The 8,681-nt window shown below is 26.9% G+C and overlaps 1 protein-coding gene across 1 annotated transcript in view; it reads right to left on the bottom strand.

Annotated features, from left to right (window-relative positions):
- The window catches only part of LOC126551608 (uncharacterized), a 231,092-nt gene that overhangs the window by 65,872 nt on the left and 156,539 nt on the right, over positions 1 to 8,681 (bottom strand). The window lies entirely within an intron of this gene.

The following is an 8,681-nucleotide window of genomic DNA, read 5'->3' as shown; positions in this document are numbered from 1 at the left end:
AAGGTATAGTTTCCGCCTTTAACCAATTATTTTTTCCCCCTGTTACACATAAAGTTTAAACAGTGTATACACACTTCAACACTATTTATTTCCCTTGTAAGTTAATGTTTAACATTCAGGTTACACTGTAATTTCATTTTTTTTAATAAATTATAGATAAAAGTCGTTTTATTGAATTCATTCCAGTTCAGACAGTTCAGTTAATATTCAACCATCGTTCAATCAGGTTCTGTTAGTTTTAATCAAGTTTAATTCATTTAAGTTTTTTTTATTTTTTTTTATAAAAAATGAATTTTCAACAAATTAACAACAGTTTTTGTTCACTTGTTTCGTTAGTACGAAACAATGCATATCCTACATATCCAGAATTCACTACATTTATATCAAGATTGAAAACATTCAATTTATTTCCGTTGACTTCATCTCAAGATAAATACTCATTAGCTGAAAGCGGTTTTATATATTCAGGGAAAAAAGATATTGTTGAATGTTTTTGCTGAGGTATTATATTGCATCGTTGGGAAAAAGAAGATAATCCATGGATTGAATATTCAAGATGGAATCCGAAATGTGTTTTTGTATTATTATCAAAAGGAAATCAGTTTGTTGAAAATGTAGTAAAAAAATATGGTAAGATTATCGATATATGTGATTGTGATTGTGGATCAAGGTCATATGATCCTGTTGTTTAGTTCATTTAATAAATATTTTTTTTTTTTTAACTTTTTATATTTCAATAAAAAAAAATCTGAATTTAATAAACTTAAATGTGTTAATAACTTATTTAATAAGTACCTCGTGAACGTATAGCCTAGTGGGATAACGCGTCTAATTTAAATTTAATATGTTAATGATTTTTAAAAAATGTTTCAGGTTCTATCGAATTAGGTAGGTAAGTATAATAACTCTTTACTGTTTATCCAACTAGACACTATACGTTCACATTTTTTTTTTCTTTTTTTCTTTTTTAACCTTACATTTGTTTATTATATAACATGTATGGATATACAAAAATGTTAGTTTGAGCTAAGCTGTCTAGTGATCATATTCATATTTCTAGAAAAAAATACTGTTTACTGTTTTTTTTTATTTTATCAATATGAATCCATCAATCGTTGTATCAAAATCTGTGTTCGATATTCGTCCTTTTAGTAAGAAAAGTGTAACCGTTGGACTTCTAGTTAATAAGCAAATTTCAATTATTATATTATTAGAATGTAAATTAACTAAAAAAGTTGTAACGTTAGATCTTGATCAGTGGTGTAAGTTAATGTGCGAAAACAATTGTAATACAATTATCGAAAATTTGCATACTCGTTGTAAACGTGTTAAGATAGCTGATAATTTTTTCTACTCTGTTAATGTAAACCAATCAACTATAGTTTTATATTCTAATGATAATTATATAACATTATCTCATATTGATCTTCATCGTTTGAAACAATTACAACATTGTATTGACTTGTATATTGTTGAAAAACAGAAAAAATTGGAATCATACCAAAAAACGTTTGATACAGCTTATACGTTAATTAAGTCTGACGTAAATGGGTTACCATCATCTTGTCAACGAAACGAATTTACAATCAATACATTCAAAATTATGATTTCAGCTACAGTAATATACAAAGTGAAGATTGTTCATTTATGTACGAGTTATTACAATTTCATTTTAATTCATTGTCGAACATGATATTACAAGATTTAGTGATGTAATATAAAAAAAAGTTTCTTAATTTATTTTAATTTATCGTTCTTGTTAAAAAAAAAAAAATGTAAAATTAACACCACTTATGTACTAACTTTCAATATTTTTATTTTATTTTTTTTATTTTATTTTTTTTTACTTTTATTTTAACCTATAAATGAATTATTATTATTTTTTTTTTTATCTAAATAATAAAAAATAAATATAAATATAAAAAAAAAATTTTTTATTAAATAAAATTAATCCAACACCATATCCTATTACATACATTTTATAAGTTTATTTTTTTTAACTTACTTCGGAAAATACAACCGACTCCTCATCATCGCTTTTAAATGAGTAGCAGGACATTTTTTCAAAATTAAATTAATTTTATTAAAAAAAGTCTAGATTGTAAAATCTGTTGAAGTATACTGAATATACTGTATCGACGAGTTTCTTATATATGTAACCACTTCTACTCCTCCTCTTAAGTCTAAAATAATCAGTTCAGCTAAAACACTAACTAGAATAAAATTTGAAAGGTACGTCTTTTCATATTCGAAAAAATAGAATGTAATAACAAGTGCGATTTGTATCTAAAAGAATGTAATTGACTTCTACATTTCAATGTCAGATTTGAAAGGTTATATACAATTTAGCAAGGTAAGATTAAAATTAAATAATTGGTTATAGTAAACATGAAATAGAAACGTACGTATATTTTGGAGACTACGCCGCCCAAATAGTTTAATATAAAAGCGGTTGTGATAGTATTAAGAATTAGACATACAGCTAGTTCAGTAGAAACACTATGTAGAAATCCTGCATATTACATTACTTCATTCCTGTTGCCCTGAGCTGATATTAGTTGGTTAGATTTAGAATAATGAATATTAATGTATTAAATAATTGGATTACGAACATAGTTTAAATAATCGTTTATATATATATATATTTTAAAGATTAAAAAATATGTATTTAAATAATTGGTTATAGTAAAATATGAAATAGAAACGTATAGTCGAATTTCCTGTTTACCATGACACGTACGTATATTTTGGGGGACTACACCCAAATAGTTTAATATAAAATGGGTTGTGGTAGTATTAAGAATTAGACATACAGCTACTTCAGTAGAAACACTATGTAGAAATCCGGCATATTACATTACTTCATTCCTGTTGCCCTGAGCTGATATTAGTTGGTTAGATTTGTTGCGTGCCAGTATCAGATTTGAATCCAAATGGTTAATTTGAATGAAAGTTAAACTTAATAACGTAATATGTTTTATTGCATACAAACAAAATACATGTAACAAATAAATAAGTGGCTGAGTGACGTGAAAGTGCTCAGTTGTTGATAGCTTTGGTACATCTGCCGTTGCTGGTCTTCGGGCTCCCTTATATATTGTGGTGCGTCTCTTGTTTACGTCGTGTGGTCGCCTTCTGGGCGAAACCAGGTGTCCTTGTTGTTGTTGTTGCAAATTCGGACACGAATTTGAGAATGTGCAATAACATCTCAAATGCATCATTAGTGCACTGTAATTATTGGTGCGCTTACTATCCTGACACGTGTCATGGTCATAGTAGCATCCGCATTACCCTTGACACGAGGCATGGTCATACTAACTTAGCTTTGTAATCTCGTAGATATCTTATAGATATCTCGTAGCCCATAACACCTCCTCACAAAAAAAAAGGTTTATGTCTGCAAGACAGAAATCTTTACAATTTTTCTTAAATGCACTCAGTTACACTTACAATTTCAGTTTTACATTGGTAACTTAATAATAATATTAGTTATATCAAATTTTAAATCAATTAAGAATACAATATAAAGTATGTTAGTACAGTATATATTATTAATATATATATTTTTTAATATTTGAATCTCCTTCACCTTGAATAATACAATTAAAATAATAAAATAAATTTGTGAATAATTAATTAATATTACACACGAATGTTACGTTCTACCCACATACCAAATTAAATAACTGAATAACTGAATCTACACATAGGTATAAAATTAATATTAATATTTTAAAATGCTTTATTAAGTTTTCATATCGTTGTTTTTTTCATGATAATATGATTAAATATATTGTATTTGGAATATAATTCTACATCCATTCTCATAGATCATGAAATTATTTTAGTATAGTTACTTACTCTTCTTCCGTATACTCTACGTTTTTGCAGTTAAAATTTGTGCAAACTATAATTTTGATTTTAGTCTTACGAAATATGTATCGTAACATTGACCTTATGTTTTACATTTTAACTCGTCATTCATACCTAGTTTATTCATTACTATTTATTTAACTTTAAATTTTTTTTTTTTTTTAATAAACCTTTCTTAATCTATTCATTTATACTATCATCTTATATTTAATTATTCATTTGCTTTATCGTTATAATATTGTTTTACATTGTTTTTTTGTATGGTAATGCCTCGTTGGCCACGTTGTATATCTATATTTCCATCTCCTATTACTTCAATTACTATGACTAGTATTAACTTTATTTATTTTTAACAATTTGCAAACTTTCGTAAATGTTTTGCTAAGGAAATCCGTTCCCTGATCTGTCAATATCGTTCCCGGTATTCCATGTACACACACGAAATGTATAACAAAAGCTTCCACGACCGTGTTTGCCTGATGATTAGGTATTGGTACTCCTAGCGTGTATTTAGATAAGTCATCTTGCATTGTTAAAATATAATTATTACTAGACAAGGTCGTTGGTAATGGACCTACAATATCTAAAAATATTTTTTCAAATGGTTTTGAACTTGTTGATGTAATAGCCATTGGTTGCTTTACATGCCGATTTGAAATTTTATTTACTTGACACGATGTACAATTTTTTACGTACTTTTTAACATCATCTTTCATACCCTTCTATCTAAATTGCTTCTGTATGCGTTTAATAGTTTTATTAACACTTAAATGACCTCCTAGTTTAAAATCGTGAAACTGCTTTAATATAGTTACTGATATATGATTATTCGTGTTATAATTTCTTGTATTATTTGTACGAAAATTATTATTATTTAGTCGTGAAAATTATAATTATCTCTATTATTAGAAAAATCGTTCCTGTACCTATAATTATCTCTTTCTGAATTATATTCTACTTCTTCTGCTTTTGCCAATTGCTTAGCTACCTCTAATGTCTTAGGATTTCGTGCTTTTACAATTGTTCTTATAGGACTTATTAATCTTTTATAAAAATATTCAGTGTTTGTTCTCTTAAAGTTTCGTGAATTACTTTTGCTTCTGATTCTTCTTTATTAAGTGTACACGCAGTACATAATTTATAATACAATTTTCTACTCTATGGCAATAATCATTGACGTTTTCATCATAACACATTTTAATGGAATTTAATTGTATCTGCAAACTTGAAGCAGTTGTCGTATCTTCAAAAGCATCCGATAAATAACTATTAATGTATACCCATTTAGTAACATTTTTATATTTTATCATTTCTAATGCTCTACCGGATAACCTAGTTGTTATATATTTAACTAAAGTCGGTGCGCATTTTTCTTCAACCAAATTTACTGCCATATCACATGCATTTATGAACGGATAGATAGGTATCATCTTCTCCCGTACACATAGGTATAAGCTTAAATGCTTCCTCTAATTTTATGGTAACCATTTTCTTTACACGCGGTTTTCTCCCGAACGTTAACTCAGTATGTTCAAAATCGTCCGTAACCTTGCTACGTGTAACCTTTTTATTGTCTAAACTTAAACTTCTCTCCAAGCTGTGTTTTATTTTCGCGCTCTGGAGTTCACTTGGGTTTCTAAATAAACTAGGGCGTTCTTTCGGGCTTTCAATAGGGCTAGGGCTTTTACTAGGGCTAGGGCTTCTACTAGGGCTTCCCAAATTAATCAACTGTTGGGTTTTATTTAATACTTCTAAACTCAAATCTGGAGTTTCTAAAGACGTCTTATTCGATGGATTAGCTACTTCCAAAGGAGATGTACCTGTGTTCTCCATAAATTGCTTTCACACTCATTTGATACGTTTTACAATCAACTATAATAATATAACTCAATAATAATCTCAATAATATATGCCCTTTAATAATTCTCAATAATAATCTCAATAATTCAACAATATGCCCTCAATAATAATTCTCAAAAATAATCTCAATAATTCAACAATATGCCCTCAAAAATAATTCTCAATAATAATCTCAAAAATTCACAATATGCCCTCAATAATAATTCTCAATAATAATCTCAATAATTCAACAATATGCCCTCAAAATAATATAATAATTCAATAATAACTCAAATAACTCAATATGCCCTCAATAATAATATAATAACTCAATATTTCTCAATAATAATTCAAATAAATCAATTGCCCTTTAATAATCAAAAAAAAATTCCTAAATAGTTTTTTTACGACCTACTTAAATATATTCAGTTACTTAAATGATATTTCTTAGGTTTTATATTTTTGTAACATATATCCGTGTAATAATTTAATTAACTATTCACTCACAATAATGCGACGTTCGTTGATGTTGTCATCCTGTCTGATACTTTCTGCAACGTTGAATTGAATGGTCTTCTCTTCTGGAGTTATCAACGAAGAAGGTTGTACAAGTCTTCCTTGTTGATGGTAGCCTTTGACAGTTTGCCTCCTTGAAAAGTGAATCCTACCGACTGCGCCAAATTGTTGCGTGCCAGTATCAGATTTGAATCCAAATGGTTAATTTGAATGAAAGTTAAACTTAATAACGTAATATGTTTTATTGCATACAAACAAAATACATGTAACAAATAAATAAGTGGCTGAGTGACGTGAAAGTGCTCAGTTGTTGATAGCTTTGGTACATCTGCCGTTGCTGGTCTTCGGGCTCCCTTATATATTGTGGTGCGTCTCTTGTTTACGTCGTGTGGTCGCCTTCTGGGCGAAACCAGGTGTCTTTGTTGTTGTTGTTGCAAATTCGGACACGAATTTGAGAATGTCCAATAACATCTCAAATGCATCATTAGTGCACTGTAATTATTGGTGCGCTTACTATCCTGACACGTGTCATGGTCATAGTAGCATCCGCATTACCCTTGACACGAGGCATGGTCATACTAACTTAGCCTTGTAATCTCGTAGATATCTTATAGATATCTCGTAGCCCATAACAGATTTAGAATAATGAATATTAATATATTAAATAATTGGATTACGAACATAGTTTTAATAATCATTTATATATATATATATATATATATAATATATATTTTAAAGATTAAAAAATATGTATTTAAATAATTGGTTATAGTAAAATATGAAATAGAAACGTATAGTCGAATTTCCTGTTTACCATGACACGTACGTATATTTTGGGGGACTACACCCAAATAGTTTAATATAAAATGGGTTGTGGTAGTATTAAGAATTAGACAAAGTTAAGCCTCACTCACGCATAGACCGATGACATTGTTCTATACTTAACAATACATCGGTCTTGCTTTTATTATATTCATTGTCTCAGTGAATAAATAACTTTTAATTCAAACTTCCTACACATACGACAAAGTGGACTTCGTCGTTAAATCGTGCTGAACCATCTTCACCAAGACCGGTTCACTACAACTAGAAGCCAGTATATTTTTTTCAAGCATCTCCACGCTAACAGAAATGTAAGTACTATTACTTTACTACTATTAACTAGCTAATTAAATATTTACTATTATAATTTTCCACTATAAAAAATGATTCCATTTAATAATGGTATTTTACATAATTTGCACCACAAATAGGATCATTTAAATACATATGTAATTTGTATCAAAAATATAACATGTATTTGCGTTACATAAATAAATTAATTTTAGTAGTTTTTTTTTTTTTTTTTACACCACGTTAAAAAACGAAATGAAATATGTAATTTGTACCAGCCCTAAAATTGAGTATAGTACGAAACATTTTGAATAGTTCAAAAAGATTAGTGTGTAGTACAACATTTAAAAGTATGTAATTTATTATAATAATAATATTTTATATCTGGTTTTTTTCCAAACCACATATACACAGATACATCGTAAACAATATTTTGTGTTGTTACGTCTTATACACTTAATTATAGTTATTATTATTTTTTGTTATAATCAGCTTAGTTATAGTAAATGTACGGTATATACACGGAATATATTCTGTGGTATATATATATATATATATATAAACAAAAAATAGTTACTAGCTTTTTCTTACAGAGTTTAGTTGATATAAATAGTTATAAATTATGTTTTATTTTTTTTAAAAAAATAGTATAATTTACTTAACAAGAATTTACTTATTTAATATATATATATAAATATATATATATATATAGAGTTTGTTTTACTTATTTATAATTAAAGTATGATTTATTTTATATTTTTATGAATTATTGCTAAACAAAAATTTACTTATTTAATATATATATGTATAGAGTTTGTTTTACATTTATTTATAATTAAAGTATGATTGATTTTATATATTTTATGAATTATTGCTAAACAAAAATTTACTTATATATAATATATATACATTTTATTATAATTATAATTTTAATAATGTGAACAATGTTACAAATTATAATTTTAGTAAGTACAGATTAGATATGCTCCTTTTTTAAATTTTATTTGGTGTGAATTATAAACTTGAAAAGTGGTACAAATTATTTTTTTTAGATGTGGTGTAAATGAGATATAGTTTTTACATTACCTTTTTTATATTTAAAATAAAAAAATAAACGAATAAATATTTACCTATAATTTCAGAATTATAAAATGGAATCTCCTCAAATCGTATACCTCCGATCTTTGATTGAAGAATTACATTTGAAAGTTTTAGAAAACCAAAAAAGTGTTGATCAAGATGAAGAAAGAAAAAAAAATGATATAAGAGCTTTAAATAAAAAAATTAATAATTTATATAAAAAAAAAATAATAGATCTAGTTGAAATAGACAAGTTAAGA

This window comes from Aphis gossypii, chromosome X, assembly GCF_020184175.1.
Source record: "Aphis gossypii isolate Hap1 chromosome X, ASM2018417v2, whole genome shotgun sequence".
NCBI classification, from domain to species: domain Eukaryota; kingdom Metazoa; phylum Arthropoda; class Insecta; order Hemiptera; family Aphididae; genus Aphis; species Aphis gossypii.
Note: the sequence above shows the minus strand (reverse complement) of the source record. Positions and strands in the feature narration are given on the sequence as shown.